This window comes from Bos taurus, chromosome 21, assembly GCF_002263795.3.
Source record: "Bos taurus isolate L1 Dominette 01449 registration number 42190680 breed Hereford chromosome 21, ARS-UCD2.0, whole genome shotgun sequence".
Lineage (NCBI taxonomy): Eukaryota > Metazoa > Chordata > Mammalia > Artiodactyla > Bovidae > Bos > Bos taurus.
The window spans coordinates 26,277,314-26,297,231 of NC_037348.1; the positions used below are offsets into that span (position 1 = coordinate 26,277,314).

Sequence of the window (19,918 nt, forward strand, 5' to 3'; positions counted from 1 at the left end):
CTCTATTTCCTGCTGCCCACCCAGCATCTCCGTCCACGTGTCCCCCTCATTTTGCAAAGCCAGTACCCCTTCCCCAGGTCCCCTGCAGCAGTGAATGGCATCACTCTCCATTTACTGGTCCAAGCCTGACATTAATTATTTTAATTGCTTATCCACCTAATTAAGCAAATATTAATTGAATGCCAACTGTGCATGCACAGCAGTGTGCAAAGCCAGGCGTGGTCCCCATGCCCACGGAGATCCTTGCGGGGAGAACTGGTTGTTTATTAAAGAGTCATGAGCAGGACGGTATTATTAAAGTAAGTATTAGGGGGAAAAGGTGTCTTTGTATCCAGATGCAATAGGAAGCCATTGAAGTGTTGTGAGCAGGAGGTGAATTTTGAAAAGACCTCTCTGGCTGTTGAATCAGGCCTACAGGCTGAGGGCGTCCATCCCCACGGTCCAGGGAGGGGACTGCAGAGGCCCTCTCTAGGTGGCAGCGGACATGGAGAGAAGCAGGTGAACCTCTGAGATGAAGCCAACAGAACCAGATCAGAACCAGATGATGGATCAGATGGAGCTGGTGAGCGCGGCAATGGCCAGGTTCCTGATTCAGTCCCTGGAAAGGCAGGGTACCATTTCCCAAGACAGAGATTGTTGATGAAGTCCCAGTGTTTGCGGGTATTTTGGTGGAAGGGGCAGGGAGGTGATGGATTCAGTCCTGGACTTGTTGAGTCTAAGGCATCAAGAGTTCAAGGCATGTAGGTGGGGCTTTGCCAGAAACCCCAAGTTGCTTCATTTCGCTTAGAGCTGAGATTTTCTTTTCCACTGTAGGAGCCTCGATATTAGGAGCTTCCCACATGGTTCAGTGGTAAGGAATCTGCCTGCTAAAGCAGGAGACACGGGTTCCATCTCTGGGTCAGGAAGATCCCTTGGAGAAGGAAATGACAACCCACTCCAGTATTCTTGCCTGGGAAATCCCATGGACAGAGTAGCCTGGTGGGCTGTAGTCCATGGGGTCGCAGAAGAGTCGGAAACAACTTAGCAATTAAACTACAACAACATCTCTAATATTATTGAATGAATGGATGGATGGATGGTTTGGTCACCCAGTCTCCTACATTTAAAACCAATGCAAAGCAGCGTGACCATGACAAGGTTCATTTTTTTGTTTTTAGTAACTTTTTATGCTGCAATAATTACAGGCTTACAGTAAAGTCTTAAGACTACAGAACTCCTGTATGCCCATCATCTAGATTCCTTAAGTGTTAACGTTCACGTTTGCTTCATCAGTTTCTTCAGGTTTTTTTCGTCTATTTTCTGAACAATTTTTTCTGAACAATTTGATAATACCTGGTAGACAAAAATGAAAATGAAAGTGTTAATCGCTCAGTCATGTCTGACTCTTTTGTGACCCGGTGGACTGTAGCCCACCAGGCTTGTCTGTCCATGGAATTCTCCAGGCAAGAATACTAAAGTGGGTTGCCATTTCCTTCTCCAGGGGCTCTTTCCAACCCAGGGATCGAACCTGGGCCTCATTTTAATTCTAAACACTTGAATGTGTGTAAACTGAAAATAAGCACATCCTTCTACAGAACTGTGATTTATGAGCAAGATCGGGAGGTTGGCATCCATATAACAGTGTATTCTAAGCTGAAAACCTTATTCATTTTTACCAGTTGTTCTTCATAGCCAAAACCATTTTTTTGGCTCTAGGTTTAATCTAGGATGACAACTTATGATGTCTCTTTAGTCGCCTTTATTTAACTGCTCCTTTAATAACTGCCCTGATTCCCCACCCCTGCCCCCCGCCCCCCGCCCCCCTCCCATAACGTTTTTACTGAGTACAGGCCAGTCACTGTGTAAAATACCCCGCAATCTGGTTTTGTTTGATGTTGCTGCACAATGACCTTGGGATTAGGCTTTTAAACGTGTCTGTTATCAGGGACACAACAAAAGTGATGTTATATCACAAGGCTGTTTTTAGCAGGCATTACTTAAAAAGCAAGATTCTGGGTTGATAAGTCAAGGTCTTGTGCAGACAAGGCTAAGCAGAGGTGATTAGTGGTTCCAGATGCCCTTTCCTGTGTGGATGCAGAGAGTGTGTTAGCTGCTCAGTCGTGTCTGGCTCTCTGTGACTCCATGGACTGTAGCCCGCCAGGCTCCTCTGTCCGTGGAATTCTCCAGGCAAGAATACTGGAGTGGATAACCATTACCTTCTCCAGGGAATCTTCGTGACCCAGGGATCAAATCTGGGTCTCCTGCATTGCAGGCAGATTCTTTACCATCTGAGCCGCCTGGGAAACCCTTCCCTGTGTGCTCGGCAAACTTCTGTGGGTTCTATACACCAATCATAGGCAGCTTCAGGTGTTCCTTGTCAAGTACAAGTCCCAGGTTTTTTTCTATTTTTTAAAGACTGTAAGGGTAACATTTTCCTAAATAAGTATCGACTTCATTTGACAAATAATTATAATCTAACTATGTAAGGATGATCATATCTCTAATAAAGTCAATAGGAAGTTGAAGGGTTTAATTATCAACTTTCCTGACATACAAATTGGAAAGCTTTTCAGGTAAGTTGCTCATGTGGAATTCCTGGAACGCGTTGCAATTAACAGTCAGATCTCCATTCAAACAGTAATTAGTGTATGATTTGACCTGTTCTTTGTGGCTGATGTGTATCTAGGGTTAGATATGTATTTGTGTTTATTTTAGGAAGTGAATTTGCTGCTTTTTTTTTTTTTGGCTGCGCTGTGTATGGAATCCTGCACATCCTGCATTGAAAGTATGGAATCTTAACCACTGGACCACGAGGGAAGTCTGCTGCTGCTTCTACGGTCCATTTAAAAACACATTTGCATTTTATTGTAACTTCCTAAAGAAAGACCTAGTGACTTAAAAATCAGATGTGGGGGGTGAGTAATTTGCCTGCGGAAACTTGCTGAGTTTTTCCCAAGGTCCGAGAATTCCCCCTCCTCGCTCTCTCCTCTCTGCTCCCTTCCCTCTCCTGTCTCCTTCCTTATTTCTTCCTCCTTCTATCTCTTTCTCCTCCACCTCTTCCTTTCTTCCATTTGTCCTCCCTCCCTTGTCCTTCTCTCCCTCCCCGCTCCCACTTCTCTTTCATCAAAGACCCAAAGGAACCAGACAGGGTGGAAATGTTCAGATCACCCCAGTAGTTCATGCGGGGTCATCTTGCTGCTGCTAAGTCGCTTCAGTTATGTCAGACTCTGTGCGACCCCATAGACGGCAGCCCACCAGGCTCCCCAGTCCCTGGGATTCTCCAGGCAAGAACACTGGAGTGGGTTGCCATTTCCTTCTCCAATGCATGAAAGTGAAAAGTGAAAGTGAAGTCGCTCAGTCGTGTCCGACTCCTAGCGACCCCATGGACTGCAGCCCACCAGGCTCCTCCGTCCATGGGATTTTTCAGGCAAGAGTACTGGAGTGGGGTGCTGCAGGTATGTAAAAACCCAGACTCTGACTGTGTGAGTGGTGACGATGTAAACACCATCCACTGGGAGATGGTACAGGTGAGGGCCTCAGTCTTCCCCTCTGTAAAATACGCTGAATTCTCTGTCAAGCACTGACTGTGCTGTGTGCTCAGAATTCAGAGATGAGGAGGACACTGCCCCCTGGGGTTGAGACAGGCCACGGCCGACCTGGTGTCTGTGGCTTGTGGGCTGGCTGGTTACCTCCTCGTTTCCACTGCTTCCTTACCTGTATAGAGGGGCTCCTCGCTGGGTTTTGAGGAGGATTAGATGGTTCTACTTAAGAACTTTGGGGATGAGGCTTGGCACATGGTAAACACTGGGTCAGAGGGGCCTTTGCTCCTTGTCAGGACATGGAACACAGCACAGGGTTCAGGAGTGAAGGACAGACAGCTTTCCAGCTGGGCAGGGAAAACTTGGGGAACAAATAACCAAATGTGCTTATGAAAGAGATGGGGCTCTTGTGCAGTAGGCAGTCTGGGTTTCTGGGGCTCTTCTGTGCATGTGGGGGTCATTAGCTGTCTGTGCTCCAGTATTCCTCCTTGGGAAGAAGGCCATCAGCCGTGGTGGCAGTCCCCGCCCCCACCCCCACCCCGCTGGACTCCAGCTTTCCCCTCCTGTTGTGCTGTGATTGTCCTTCCTGCCATCCCTCCCTGTTTGCTAGACTCCCTGTCTTGGTCCTGCCCCTGAGTGCAGACCAATACATAATGCCCTGTCACCCCCCTTTCTCCTCCCTCACTGGCATAGTAGGGTGGGGGGAGGGTCCCATCACCCTAGAACAAGTCTCCCTCCTGGCCCCTCCATCCTCTAGACAGACTGTGATGGGTTCGCCACCCAGGAGGGTCCCCCGTTGAATGCCCAGGGCTGCTGCAGTTGCAAACATTATACCTGGATGCCTGGACGTTGCCGCTGCAGGCAGTGGCTTGGCACTCTTCCCCACCCTTTCTCCTTCCACCTCTTAAACCTGGCTTCATTGGGCCTCAGGCTGCATCCTAAGACATTTCAATTTCACAAACACTTTGTGGACAGAATGGGCATTAGAACGTGTGTGTCTTTTTAAGTTTATTCGTTCGTCTTCGTGCATTCAACCAGTATTCATTAACTGTCTGCTTTTTGTTAATCATGGTGCTTAAGTGCTGGGATTATCCTGGTTAGAAAGCACAGCACAGTCTGTGCCGTTGAGCATCCACAGTCTCCATCCATAGCCTGCTAGCAGCCCTTCCTTCCCTTTGTCATTCAGGCTGGGTATTCTGGTCCTTTCCCAGAACATAGGCGCTGTTGTGCCTATTGACCACTAGGTGGCGCAGTCACACAGGTAGCTCAGTTCAGTTCAGTTCAGTTGCTCAGTCGTGTCCGACTCTTTTCGAACCCATGAACCGCAGCACGCCAGGCCTCCCTGTCCATCACCAACTTCCGGAGTTCACCCAAATCCACGTCCATCGAGTCGGTGAGATCGGCCATCGAGATGGCCATCCAGCCATCTTATCCTCCGTGGTCCCCTTTTCCTCCTGCCCCCAATCCCTCCCAGCATCAGAGTCTTTTCCAATGAGTCAACTCTTCGCATGAGGTGGCCAAAGTATTGGAGTTTCAGCTTTAGCATCATTCCTTCCAAAGAACACCCAGGACTGATCTCCTTTAGAATGGACTGGTTGGATCTCCTTGCAGTCATGGGACTATCAAGAATCTTCTCCAACACCACAGTTCAAAAGCATCAATTCTTCAGCATTCAGCTTTCCTCACAGTCTAACTCTCACATCCATACATGACTACTGGAAAAACCATAGCCTTGACTAGATGGACCTTTGTTGGCAAAGTAATGTCTCTGCTTTTGAATATGCTATCTAGGTTGGTCATAACTTTCCTTCCAAGGAGTAAGCATCTTTTAATTTCATGGCTGCAATCACCATCTGCAGTGATTTTGGAGCCCCCAAAAATAAAGTCTGACACTGTTTCCACTGTTTCCCCATCTATTTTCCATGAAGTGATGGGACCAGATGCCATGATCTTCGTTTTCTGAATGTTGAGCTTTAAGCCAACTTTTTCACTCTCCTCTTTCACTTTCATCAAGAGGCTTTTTAGTTCCTCTTCACTTTCTGCCATCAGGGTGGTGTCATCTGCATATCTGAGGTTATTGATATTTCTCCTGGCAATCTTGATTCCAGCTTGTGCTTCTTCCAGCCCAACATTTCTCATGATGTACTCTGCATAGAAGTTAAATAAGCAGGGTGACAATATACAGGTAGCTAAGTCACTGGAATTAGACCTGCTTGTTAATACCCAGTGCTGGCTAGAACTAGCCTCTAGCCCGGTTCTAAAGGCTCTGCCTGTAGGCGGTGGTCAAGTTGAAAGAAGATTGGCCTGACATTTGTATTTCTTTATTAAAAAAAAATTTTTTTTTAATTTATTTATTTATTTGGCTCTGCCAGGTCTTAGTTGCAGCACTCAGGATCTTTAGTTGTGGTGTGTAAGCTTTTAGATGCAGTATGTGGGATCTAGTTCCCTGACCAGGGATGGAACCTCGGCTCCCTGTTCCAGTGGTTAAGACATGTTAGTTAGATGCAGACCTCCTGGATTGATTCTCTATCTCTTCTCTCATTCCCCTGCTCCTTGATTGTTTTCCGTGTAGGGGGTATATTTCTTTAGAAGGCAAACCTTCAGTCTCATTCCTTGGGAGAAATGTCAGCCCATTGGCATTAGGGGTTAGAAGTTTGTTATTATCATTAATGGGATGGTGTTGGGAAGGTAGAGAGGATGAGGCATATGTCATTGTGCTGCCTTTAATTGGAAAATAGTGGCTTTTATTTTCTTTTTCTTTTTTGGACTGTGCTGCACGGCATGTGGGATCTTAGTTCCCCAGGCAGGGATTGAACCTGCTGCATTGGAAGCGTGGAGTCTTAACCACTGGACCACCAGGGAAGTCCCAGAAAATAATGGCTTTTCAAAGAAGCATCTAGATTCACTTTTTCTTTTAAAAGATTTTCTAATTGGGTAAAACAACAGAAGCCAAACTATACCATTATGTACTACTATTTACAACTTGGAAAAAGTGATTTAAAGGTTTGAAAATAGAAGGGCCAGCCTTGGTGTGTCAGGCCAGTGCAGACAAAAAGAAAGCTGTGGTCACAATGTTAAAATCGGTAAAAATGAAATTATTGTCAAAACATCTAATGGTAAGAAGAAATTATTACCCTGTGATTTGTTGGTTTTGATCTTAATGCACCAAACAACATTTTATAATTGATATGAATTTCTTATCACTTGCAGTGAACGCCCATCTTATTGGTGTATTTTTAGCCATCAAATTAAAGCTGCCTGTCCCTTCCAGCTGGCTGTTGGAACATCCAATGCATGTTTCCTGGGGAATACGACCCCCCCTTGGTCATTTGTGACACCTTTGGACCTTCAGCACTCAGGAGAATCGGAAACGGGCTGTCTATTGTTTAGTTCAGGTGGGCCATCAGGAAGTTACAGTGCCGAAAAATAGGCAAAATTAGGAAACTGGTAGATGAATTATTTATTTATTGTTAACGCATAGTTTGACAGTCTTTGTTTCCTAATCCAGAAAACTGAGTCCCTTTATTGGGACCATTTATATGTACAGACTTATTTCTACCACTTTTTTCCTTCCTGTCCCACTTGTCCTTTTTCTTACCCCTCCTTGGTTTTATTGCAGATGAAGGTCATATGTACCATTCTCTTCTTTCTTGCTCTGCTAGTTTGGAGGTCATATATAGTATGCGTGTTAATTACCACTTTGGAAGCATGATTACGCACACTCAGCAGACTTTAGTAACACTAAATGGCCTAGCATCACCTCAGATCACCCCATGAAGCACATGCTAGTATTATTTACTTATAGTCAATGCATATTTGTATTTATTCTGTGTTCATCACTCTCTCTGCTCAATAAAGCAAAGAGAGTCCTCCTTGTGCCTGGGACCTTCCATTTGGGGTTACTTTGGTTTCCTTATCTGTAAAATGGAATAATAACAAATACCTATCTTCAGGAGCAGGTGAGGTGAGCTGTTGAAATGAGATGTAAGGTGTTTAGCGGTGTTTAGCAGTGTGCTGGACAGTGTCTGTGCTCAGTATGTGTTAGCCCTTCCTATCATTGGAGTTATTCTGGCTTCGAGGACCATTTCCACAGGGATCTGAGAAATGATTCGTAATGGATCTGAGCAATGGCAGCCTTGAGCAGTAAGCATGGAAGCACACAGCAACTCCTAACACTAGGAACACAAACCTGTCAAAGCAGCGAGTCCCATGATCAGTTATGTCACATGTCCTTTTCAGCGTCTATTGAGATAAACTCAGGGCTTTTTTTTTAAGCTTATTTAAGCTATTAATAGATCTGCTAATGGTGAATTATCTGCATCTTCCTGGAATAAAAGGAACATGGTAACACTGCACAGTTCTTTTAATGTTATTATTGTAAGATAATGCTGGATTTGATTTACTAAGATTTTATTTAGGGATTTTCCATCCATATTAACGAGTGAGGTGTTTTTGCAAATACAGAATTTGCAGTGTAGTCGGTGAAGTGTGCTTGTCGAATAATTCGTATATACAGATTACAAATATTCATTGTGTCTGTGAGAGAGAAGAAGGAGAAAGAAGGGGAGGAGAAAGGAGAGAAGAAGGAGGAGGTGAAAAAAGAAAGATGGGGAAGATGAAGCAGGGGAGGAGGGGGCAGGGGAAATAGGAGAGTAGCAAGAAGAGGAAGGAGAGGAGACACAGAGAAAAGGAAGTCACAATATATTTGTCAGGATTATTTCACTCTCAGAAGATATCCCAGAGACTTCCCTGGTGGTCCAGTGGTTAAGACTTCACCTTTTAGTTCAGGTGCTATGGGTTTGATCTCTGATCAGGGACCTAAGATCCCACATGCCTGGCAGCCAAAGAACCAAAACTATAAAACAGAAGCAATATTGTAACAGATTCAATAAAGACATTAAAAATGATCCACATCAAAAAAAAAATCTAAAAAAAAAAAAAAAAAAGCCCAATTCAAACCAAACAATAATTGTCCCTAAAGTTAAGATAGCCAGGTGGGCACTTGGCTTCAGGTAAAGATCCGGAGGTGCTAGCATTGTGCCTTTCACCCTGTTTATCTTCGCTAGGTCCTCTCGCCCTCCCTCCTTGTACTGGTTTTAATCTCAGGCAGAATCCCCCTAGTGGTGGTGACGTTACATCTCATCAGTGAAACTCCAGCAGAAGTTAGATGACATTGCTGAGCCGGGGTCTCCTGCCAGGGCATGCAGTGCTCTGAACAGACCTGGGCATGTGCCCACCTTTGGGAAGGAGAAAGAAAGACTCTCTCTCTAAAGAGAGTCTCCATCACAGCTTTAGATGTTGTATCTGGCCTCACCTTGTCTTGACTTTAACATATCTGGCTCTATGTTTACAGGTCTTTTTTACTTTTACTTTTTGGCTGTGTTCCATCTGTATTGCAGCGTGTGGGCTTCTCCAGTTGTGGCACTTGGGCTCTCTAGTTGAGGTGTATGCATTTGGGTCCCACTTGAGCCACGCAGACTATGAGTGGAAGGGGGGACATACCTGAGATGTGGTTCTCAGCACTGTCACTGAAGTGAAGAAGGGGACGTCGGGACAGGCAGTACAAGACATTCTGGATTATCCCTAGTTGATCAGGTGCGTTTGTGTTTCCCAGGTTTCAGTTACCTCATTTGGCTTGCACAAAGCTCCCATGAAGTTTTTATAAAGTATTGTCTAAAATTTTTATTTATTTATTTTAGGCTGTGCTGGGTCTTCTTCCTGTGTGCAGGCTCTCTCTAGTTGCGGTAAGCAGGGACTACACTTCTTTGCAGTGTGCGGGCTTCTCATTGCGGTGACTTCTCTTGTTGCGAAGCACGGGCTCTAGGGTGATTAGGCTTCAGTAATTGCCCTGAGGCATGTGGGATCTTCCCGAATCAGGGATTGAACCCGTGTCCCCTGCATTGACAGGCAGATTCTTAACCTCTGGACAAGCAGGGAAGCTCCCATGGAGTTTTATTTGATATCATCTTCCTTCCCGTATTTATGGAGGACCCAGGGATTGAACCTGGGTCTCCTGCATTGCAGGCAGATTCTTTACTGTCTGAGCCACCAGGGATGTCCACTGAAGGTCTGCTTAGAGTAGCCTTGCTTCTGTCAAGATGAACATAAATGAGATAATCAAGATGAAGATGAACAGGCACTCAGAACAGGGACTTGAGCCTTTAAATAGCTCCAGACAAACAAGAATGTCCTTCCTGGGAGCCTGAAATGTTGTATAGTCATTGACTTTTTAAATGGATAGACTTTGTGCTTCTGCAAGTGTGGCTCTCTGAATGGCTGTTTTAAAATCTGAAGTCATAATGGGCACGTTTCTTTCCCACTCTCTTCCATGAAGATGGCTGTATCCGTAGCATCTCTACGGGAGGACCCCTGAGGATTCTGATCCTTGTTGTTTAGTTGCTCAGTCACGTCTGACTCTTTGTGACCCCGTGGACTGTAGCCTGCCAGGCCCCTCTGTCCATGGAATTCTCCAGTCAAGAATACCGGAGTGGGTTGCCATTCTCTTCTCCAGGAAACCTTCCTGCCCCAGGGATTGAACTCAGGTCTCCTGCATTGGTCTTTACCATCTGAGCCACCAGGTAAGCCCATGATCTCTATTTCAGGTTCCCCAGTCCATCCATGAGGCTCAATTGAATTAAATACTTTAGAACTAGAGGTTTATCATTTTATTGGTGTATGTATAAAAGAGAAAAGATGGAAATGTGATTGATTGCCTCACTCCTTCTGTGGCCAGGAAGGTAGAGTCTTGAGGTCTGTGTTTCTTCTCAAGATAAATGTTGGTTTTTTACTGGTAGCTCCTAACAGCTCCTGGGTCATGCTGGTCTCCATATGTCCTTTTTTACAAAAAAATTTTTTTTTTCATGTGGGCCATTTTTCAAAAGGATTCTCAGGTGGCTCATTGGTAAAGAATATGCCTGCAATGCAGGCGATATAGGAGACTTGGGTTCAGTCCTTGGGTCTCCAAGATCCCCTGGAGAAATAAATGGCAACTCACTCCAGTATTCTTGCTGGGAAAATTCCGTGGACAGAGGAGCCTGGCAGGCTACAGTCCATGGGGTCACAAAGAGTAGAACCCGACTGAGCAACTGAGCATATTTTTTAAAAAAGGTTTTATTGAATTTGTTACAATATTGTTTCTGTTTTATATTTTGGGGGTTTTTAGCTTTGAGGCATGTGGGATCTTAGCTCCCCAATTAGGGGTCAAACCTACACCTCCTGCATTGCAAGATGAAGTCTTAACCACTGAACTGCCAGGAAAGTCCCCTTGTCCCCATATTTTCTACTTTGAGCATAGCTGGACAAGTAGAGTTGGGTTTTAGGATATCATCTTAGAGAAGACATAAAACAGCAATTACAGGAGCTCCAGGCTGCCACCAGAATTCAGTTCCTCTCGATCTTCTTTCAATTAGAGCAAAACCCAACTTCTTAATGGTGCCTTTCTCCCAAGGCTACTACATAGGAGGGGCAGGGCCAAAGAAAGAAAGGATTTGGTGAACACAAGGGTGTGGTCATCAGTCGCTGGGTGATTTTCTCTCCGACTTCACGAAGAGAAACAAAGTTTTCACTTCTCCTAACCTGGTTAAATTATCTTGTTTATTTTTTAAAATAATATTTATTTGGCTGCACTGGGTCTTAGCTGTGGTTTGTGAGATCTTTAGTTGTGGCATGTGGGATCTAGTTCCCTGACCAGGGATTGAACCTGGACCCCCTGCATTGGGAGTGTTAGCTCCTGGAGCACCAGGGAAATCCCTAAATTATCTTGTTTAGAACACATTTCAAAATGAAAGGTGTTCTTTCTGACACAGTGCTGTTGAACAGCTATCTTCACGTGGGCCGTGATAATGAAATAGTGCAGACTGGGTGGCTTCACCAGCAGAAATTCATTTTCTCACCATTTGGAGGCTGGGAAGCCCGAGGTCAAGACGCCGGCCTGTTTGGTTCTTGACAAGAGCTCACTTCCTGGCTTGTAGATGGCCACCTTCTTTCTGAGTCCTCCCAGGCTGGGAGCAGAGAAACAAGGAGAGGAAGCCAACTCTCTCCTGCTGCTGCTGCTGCTGCTAAGTCGCTTCAGTCGTGTCCGACTCTGTGCGACCCAATGGACAGCAGCCCACCAGGCTCCCCCGTCCCTGGGATTCTCCAAACAAGAACACTGGAGTGGGTCAGCTCTCTCCTATCTCTACTTAAAAAGAAACTAATTCCATCATGAGGGCGTCATCCTTAAGACCTTATGACCTCCCAAAGACCCCACCTCCAAGTACTGTTCCATTAGGTTTTAGAGTTTCAACATGACTTCCAAGGGGACACCCTTCAATCCCTAGCATTGGCACAAAATTATTTTTAGGATATGCTTGTGAGCTTCATCGAGTCCAACCCTTTGCAACCCCCTGGACTGTAGCCCACAAAGCTCCTCTGTCCATGGAATGTTCTAGGCAAGAATACTGGAGTGGATTGCTATTTCCTCCTCCAGGGGATCTTCCTGACCCACAGATCCAACCCACGTCTCCTGTGTCTCCTGCATTGGCAGGTGGATTCTTTACCTACTGAGCCATCGGGAATGCTTATTGTAGTGATCCATGTTTGGAGTGATAAGATTCTAGACTCCAGTGAAAAAAGTGAGAAAGGACACCTGACTTGCAAGGTGGGGCTCTGTGGCTGTGGTTTGTTCTGCTGAGACCTGAGCATGCTGCTTTGTGTCCCTGTCTGCCTCTCTTCTGAGACATTTAAGAGTGCCTTCTTGGTTCACCGCTCAAATTGATTCTGCACTGAACTGTCCCACTCCATTCTGCGTTTGTGGCAGTGACTGGTGGTACCTGATAGAAGACGGGTGCTCAGAAAACCCTAGCAGAAGGAAAACAGGGAGTTTGGGGCCTCCAGACTGAAAACAAGTGAGGTTCTGCTGATGGAAAGACTGGAAATCAGCTTACCAGATGGTTTGGGAAGGAAAAACGGAGTTCCATTTTAGACTATGGAAGTGTGAATTGAAAGTTGCTCAGTCGTGTCCTACACTTTCAGATCCAGGAAAGCCCGCCAGGTTCTTCTGTCCATGGAATTCTCTAGGCAAGAATACTGGATTGGGTTGCCATTCCCTTCTCCAGGGGACCTTCCTGACCCAGGGATCGGATCTGGGTTTCCTGCATTGCAGACATATTCTCTATCATCTGAGCCACTGGGGACACCCTTAAAATACAGAGGTTGAGGTTAACTGTGATATTGCTGTGGTGGTGGTGGTTTAGTTGTAAGTCGTATCCAACTCTATGAGATCCCATGGACTGTAACCCGCCAGGCTCCTCTGTCCCTAGGATTCTCCAGGTAAGAATACTGGAGTGGGTTGCCATTTCCTCGTCCAGGGGATTTTTGCAACCCAGGGATTGAACCCGCATCTCCTGCATTGCAGGCAGATTCTTTACCACTGAGCCACCTCTATACATTATTGCCAAGTAGTTGAAGATCACATAGTCATACATCTTAGGGAGATAAAAGTCCTTTGTTTTAACCCTGTAGTCATGGCAGGGGTCCCCAGGATAAAGGTGGCCCCATATCACCCCAAGCCCTGCTTGGCACTCTCTTGGTGACTTGATCATTTATAAGGCATTTAGACAGTCCCATCCTGTCTCATGGAACATTCTCTGCTGCTCTTCAATTCTACTACAATTCCTCCTTATTCCTGAATCTGTCTTCTGAGGGATTGCAGCCTGCATCTACTAATAGCTTGGGTCTTCACTGTTGCTCGTGGGTGGGAGCTACTCTCTAGTTATGGTGCATCGGCTTCTCGTTGCAGTGGCTCCTCTTGAGCACAGACTCAAGAGCACAGGCTCAATAGTTGTGGTGCACGGGCTTAATTACCACTTGGCATGTAGGATCTTCCCACAGCAGGGATCTAACATGTATTCCTTGCATTGGCAAGTGGATTCTTAACCACTGGACCACCAAGGAAGCCGCATGTATCTTATATATTGGGAGATTCTCAATCTTAGCTCATCTAGAATGCCTGTGTACGTTTGAAACTGAATATTTGGAGAACAATAAGTTCGTGTGGCATGCCTTGTCTTGGGATCGTTGTTACTATACTATCAGTGTAGATATGATGATGACCCGTGTGATTGTAGGGTCATTGATCACCCACAAGTTCAAGGATGCCAGAAACGATCCTGAAATACGTATTTCACTGCTTGACCATTCAAAGGTTGAGCCATTCATTCAGAAGCCAGGACCAGATGCTAGGGTAAATATTGTAAAGCTGAATTTCACTGGATCCCTGACATCTATGTCTGTCTCTAAGCTTTTGTATCCTGCCCTACTAATGTACCCTGAACATTTTCCCGTGACATTATTCTTTGAAATCGTGATATTTAATGGCTGAGTGATTTTTATCTGTGTGGGTGTTCCATAATTTATTAGCTTTTAACTTTATGTCAGATGTTTTAGTTCATTTGGTTTCTGTTCAACTTCAAACTGTATTTGGACAGTCAGCATGCATCTGAGTCATTCATTTTTCCCTTATCCTTCATATCCTTGGCCACCATGTCAAGGGCTCGGCAATAATCAAGAAGTGGCCTCTTCTGCTTTATACAGGAAGGTGTCTTGCATATTTGAAGACAGTTTCATCTCTCCTTCTGCCTCAAGGACTCTTCTTCAACCTGGGTTTTAAGCGAGGCTCCCTCTAAGACCCTCTCAGGGCAACCTGTCCATTGATTGACCCCGAGCCTTCAACCCAGGTGACCTGCCCTGTATTCTGCCCGACCCATGAGACCCACTTTCCTCTGATGGTCTCTGGCTGTTGATTTGAGTCAAGCATGAGATGATCCATGATGGAGGCCCCACTGTGGTTAAAGACATGGGCCTGTGTTTGTCATCTCCCAGAGTGGGCAGATTTGAGTGCTGAGTTCACACTTAACTGTCTTCCTCTAGAGTTGTTACCTTACCAGTGACCTCCCGACCTTTCTTCTGCCATTATTGGCTACCTGTCTTCTCCCTGGGGGTCTGGGTTTTGCCCTTTTTATAAAGTTCAAGGTGGGCTCGGACAGAGCAGCAATACAAGTGCTGATACCCTAGTAGACTCTGGTGCAATGTCCGCATTCCAAAGGGCACAGCACGGCCCAGGCGGGCCAGGGAGCAGGGCTCTGCATAAGCAAGCATCATTAGCTGAGTGGGAGGCCATCTCCCAAGGCTGCCTTGGGACTGGTTCCAGTTCCCTAACACCAAACCTGCCTGCCAGCAAGAAGTGACTCAGGCCTGCAGCCAGGGCTCTGTGTCCAGGTGGGAGGCGTCAGCTGATGGAGGCAGGACTGGCCTTTTCTTCTTTTCCTGGGTCCATGGCCATCTCTTACCCTGTCCAGCACCTCCTGCCCTGCTGCAGAGAGCACCTTCCCCACCCCATCCCCCCACCCCCCACACTATTGCCTGTTTGTGGATGAAGGCTGCCTTACAGAGGATGTACAACAGGTTAAAGTCTAGAAAGGACTTGGAGTTAGAGTTCCTTGCTTCTCAGTCTAATGGCTTTTCTGTACATTGTTTTGTTTTGTTTTGTTTGGCCACACCTTGAGGCCTGCAGAATCATCCCGGACCAGGGATCGAACCCATGCCCCTGCATTGGAAGTGCAGTGTCTTTAAACCACTGAACCGCTAGGGAAGTAAGTCCCTTTTCTATGTTGCGCTGTGCTTAGTCACTCAGTCGTGTCTGACTCTTTGTGATCCCATGGACTGTAGCCTGCTAAGCTCTTCTGTCCATGGGGATTCTCCAGGCAAGAATACTGGAGTGGGTTGCCATGCCCTCCTCTAGGGGAGCTCCCCAGCTCAGGGATCAAACACAGGTCTCCCACATTGTAGGGAAGTTCTTTACTATCTGAACTACCAGGGAAGCCCAAGAATACTGGAGTAGGTAGCCTATCCCTTCTCCAGGGGATCTTCCCAATCCAGGAATTGAACCGGGGTCTCCTGCATTGCAGGTGGATTCCTTACCAGCTGAGACACCAGGGAAGCACCCTTTTCCTATACATTGTACTGTAAAAATCCCACCCTCCAGAGGATCTTTGGGAGTTCTGTGCCTTGCCTTCCTTCCAGAAGTGGAAAGGACCCTTTCTCCCTTGCTTGCTAGGAGGACTCATTTTTGATCTCTCGCTGAAATATTTTGATAACAATCTAGAGATTTCAGTATAGATTGTGGTTGCGCAAGAAATCCAAATCACCAGTTTTTCAGAACCTAAGCAGTTAACATTAGAAATTTTGCTGCAAATAAATTGATCAGTATGCAAGACAGTTGTCACGGCTGAATCATGGTCCACAGTTAAGGTAAACAGATCTGTGATGACATTTTCTGAGCGGAATACAAATGTAACTCATTTCCTCCCAGAGCTTTCTGACATTTCTTCTACACGGATAACAGATTCTCCCAAGAAGGTGTTGGTCACAAGGAAGAAAGATCTTTGTTTGATCCCTCTATAAAGGTATGGCCGTGATATTTGATGTGCTATCCTTGAAAAAAAAATTGTTCTAAGAGAGATGAATAGTGGGGAGGGCATTTTTCTTTGGTTAGCTGCCCCTCACTCCCTCCCAATAATGGGGGGAACCCTTTTGGGTTTTTGCTTATTTGAATGGTTATTAAAATATTACATTGTCATATTGTGAAAGTTTGCATGTCATTAATCTTTTTTTTGCAATGTGACAATCAAGGGATATTTTTTCTTATTTAGATTCATATGAAATAGTAGTGAGGGGAGATGAAACAGAATGTTTTTCCATTTTCTCACGTTCTTTTCATCTGTAATGCTCTCAAGTTTCACAATTTCCCCCAGGTTTTCACTGCCTATACTGTGTTTTAGAAATTCTATACACCGCCTCTGCATTTGAAATGTGAAATAGTCCTTAGCTAGATGCTGCATCGTAAGCCGGCTCTGTGTTCTGTGTTATGGTGAAGCTTTCAAAAGCCTCAGCTTGTGCTGATGTTGAAATGAGCTGAAAACCTGCAACTTTGGGTAAGGGCGGGCAGAGAGTCATTCCATCCCTGTGTGTGACAGGAAACAGAGTTTCCTGGGGTGGGGGGATGGATATTGGCATTTGGGGTGGGGTTGCTCTGGATAGAGCTATGCATGTCTGTTTGTGCATTTGTCATTGGTTACGGCCAGAGATCTTGAGCAAGGAGCTATGCCGGAGGGTTGCATTTGAGGTGGGGGTTTCATTCTAGATCCTGTTGGGAGCTGCACTTGGGAGAAAATACCTGCAAGGACAGGAACAAGAGGGCATGCCCCTCAAAGCGGGGCGTGAGTAAGTCTGCTCAGAAATCATGGGGCAATAGAAGGAATCCATTTGGGAAAAGGGCATCTTTCACACCATGCTTCATTCCTTCCCAAAACATTTACAGTCCTTGGCCAAGATAGCGCAGATGCAGCCTCCTCCAGGAAGCCTTCTTGGATCTCCCCAGCCATTCCCACCACCCAGGGTCCAGTCTTTTGCACAACTCACAGCTCTAGTGTGAAATTGCCCAGCTATGTGTCATCACACTCAGGACTGAACTTGTCAGTGGCAGGATGGGGTCTTTTTGTTGCCAGCTCTCCCACTTGAAGCACAGTTCCTGGCTCAAAATCAGAGCTTTGCAAATGCTATTTGTAGTGGGTACAGGCCCTGTTTTCTTACAGCAGCTTCTGCATAAAGAAGGGATGTCCTGATTAACCCCATTTCTTAGTTGAAGAATAGATGGGGAAACTGAGGCTCATGGCAATGAAGCCAGAACTAGAAGCAGATGCCTCTTTAGTGCGGAGGAAGGTGTAGACACTCATGTCTCCACTTTTCTCCAGAGTCCCCACATATCAAGTGCATGGAGTGGTTGATGTAAATATGCGACCGAACCAACCACATTTTTCTTCCTCCTCCAGAAATTTTTTGCCCTGTGCAGTCTCAGTGTAGGAGGATCAGGTGACCAAGGCTTTTTAGAATCTTCCCTTCTGGGCTCTGACGATGACACATCATGTATTCTGAGGCATTGACATCATCTCCTTCCTCCTGAACGCCTCTTGGTGGCTCCATCATTCAGGCTCTGTCATCTTTCACCTGGACCATCGTGACCTTGAGTCATTCACAGGAGAAGTGCAGGTACAAGAAGAATGAATCACCAGGGACCAGACCTAGAATGGGAGGGGCAGGGACTGGCCAAGGACAAGCTTCCTTGGAAAAGTAATGTTTGAGCTGAATCTGAATGAGTGGTCGGAGTTAGCTTGGTGAAGAGAGAAGAGAGAACTTTCTGGCCACAGGACATAGCGCATGCAAAGGCCCTGAGGTGGGAGGGAATGTGGTGTGTTCATAAAACCGATTGGGGCAGTGTGGCCAGAGCCCAAGAGGTGGGCAGGAGAGGTGGATGGCAGTCTGACCACCCAGGGACTGGCTGGGAGCTCCACATTTGTGCTGAGAGCAGAGAGAAACTGCTGGGGGATAGAAAGAAGCAAAGGCTGGACCAGTCAGCTCCAACTCCCCTGTGAATGATGAGGGGGGAGAATAGAAGCAGAAAGACCAAGGGAGGAGGCCCTGCAACAGGCCAGCAGCAGAACCTAGGGGACAGAGGGACTGCGAGGATGTGGCAGCAGGCCTTGATGGCTGGGTTTGGGAATTGCCATTGAAGAGACAGTATTGATGCCGCTGCCTGCGTGAGTTCACCTGGAGAGAGAGCAGAGCAGAGGGGGCTGTGTAAGCGCCTGGAGTCCTAGAGGAGGGGCAGCTGGCTGAGGAGAGGAGGAGGAGCCTGCGAGGTTGCAGAGAGAGGATGCGGCCCCTGGCAACCAGGAGTGTCTGGTGATGGAGTGGGCAGCTGCCCCCGGCAGAGAAGGGCGGGGTGGAGACGAGACCCCCATGATCATGGCAGCTCCCTAGCAGGGTGACAGAGACACAGGCCTGATGGGAGGGGATTGAAAGGAGACTCGGGAGTGAGAAGATCCTGAGGGGATGCGACGGGGAGCAGTGACTTTGCCCCATGTGACAACTCTTACTCTGACGAGTTCTTCATCTGCTTTTAGGGTCGATTTGCATTTTGATATGTGGTGTTTTGATCAGTAGGATGCGTTCATGTTTCTGTGGCACTCAAGCCTCTCCATTTTAAAATTTATTTATTTATATATTTGATTGCGCCGGGTCTTTGTTGCGGCATGCAGGATCTTTAGTTTTTTCTGTGTCCACGAGGAGGAAAAAAGTTTTCACTACTCCTACCCTGGTTACATTATCTGTTTATTTAAAAAAAATATATTGTCTATTTGGCTGCACCGGGTTTTAGCTGTGGCACTTGGATCTTTAGCTGTGGCATGTGAACTCTTAGTTGCAGCACATGGGATCTAGTTCCCCAACAAGGGATGGAACCTGGGCCCCTGCATTGGGAGTCTGGAATCTTAGCCACTTCCCTGGACGTTCAGCAGGGAAGTCCCAAGCCTCTGTTTTTGTTTTTTTTTTTTTAAGGTGCTGACCATGACCTCCACACACCTCTCAGTGGAATTCCTTTGCTGGTGACCACTTGGGACACCCAAAGAAAACTAGAGTGGAAAGGATGTGGATGGTTCACCCAGGATTTCTGGGCTCCCCTGCTGGGCTGTGTGAACACTCTGAAGGCCGAGTAGAGCTGTGTAGGGCTGTGGGGTCCCAGAGCTGTGATAGGGGCACGTGCACCTCTTCAGGTGAGGCTCTCATGGATGAGAGCATGGCGTCGCTAGGAGGGAGTCGTGTCCACATTGGTTCAGTGCGGAGGGTGTGCTTGGGTGAAGTCCTTCAGGGACCTTGGGAGAGTGGAGGTTGGGGGCAGCCAGTGGATGCACTCTCGGGGCCTGTCTGCTGACCCTCCCGTGGGGTATGGGGCAGGCCAGCCAGGTTAAAGGCAGAACTCTGGGTAGGGAGCTGGAGTGAGGTCAGTGAAGGACAAGAATCCCAGCTCAGGCTCCCGGGGCTGTGGCAGCCCCTCTTGGCCTCCCTTTGCATGGGCATCACCCTGAAGACATTTTGCGTGGGGGCTGCAGAGGAGTCAGTCATATGGCCAGCTCCCTTCTGTGGCCCACTGTCCCCTTTCCTGCACTCCTGTGAGACGTAGCCATAAAAACCAAACTGCAGAAGTGATCTAATTCCTTACAGAAAGAAATTATACTAAGTTTTGTTAGTGTCTGTGTATATGTTACTTGGCTTCCCAAGTGGCACTAGTGATATGGAATCCGCTTGCCAGCACAGGAGATGTGGGTTCGATCCCTGGTCCGGGAAGATCCCCTGGAGAAGAAGGAAATGGCAACCCACTCCAGTGTTCTTGTCTGGGAAATCCCATGGACAGAGGAGCCTGGAGGGCTACAGTCCATGAGGTCTCAAAGAGTCGGACACAACTGAGTAACTGAGCATGTGCACGTGTGTGTTACTTAGCAAAGGCTTAGACATCCTTTTATGTTCCA

At 46.7% G+C, this 19,918-nt stretch overlaps 1 protein-coding gene across 10 annotated transcripts in view; it reads left to right on the forward strand.

Annotated features, from left to right (window-relative positions):
• The window catches only part of ARNT2 (aryl hydrocarbon receptor nuclear translocator 2), a 204,009-nt gene that overhangs the window by 21,812 nt on the left and 162,279 nt on the right, over positions 1–19,918 (forward strand). Inside the window, exons 1-3 of one of the 10 annotated variants that reach the window (XM_059879100.1) lie at positions 5,560–9,113; positions 9,218–9,262; positions 9,853–10,096. The gene's annotated coding sequence lies outside the window, so the exon portion shown is untranslated. 10 annotated transcript variants of the gene reach the window in all.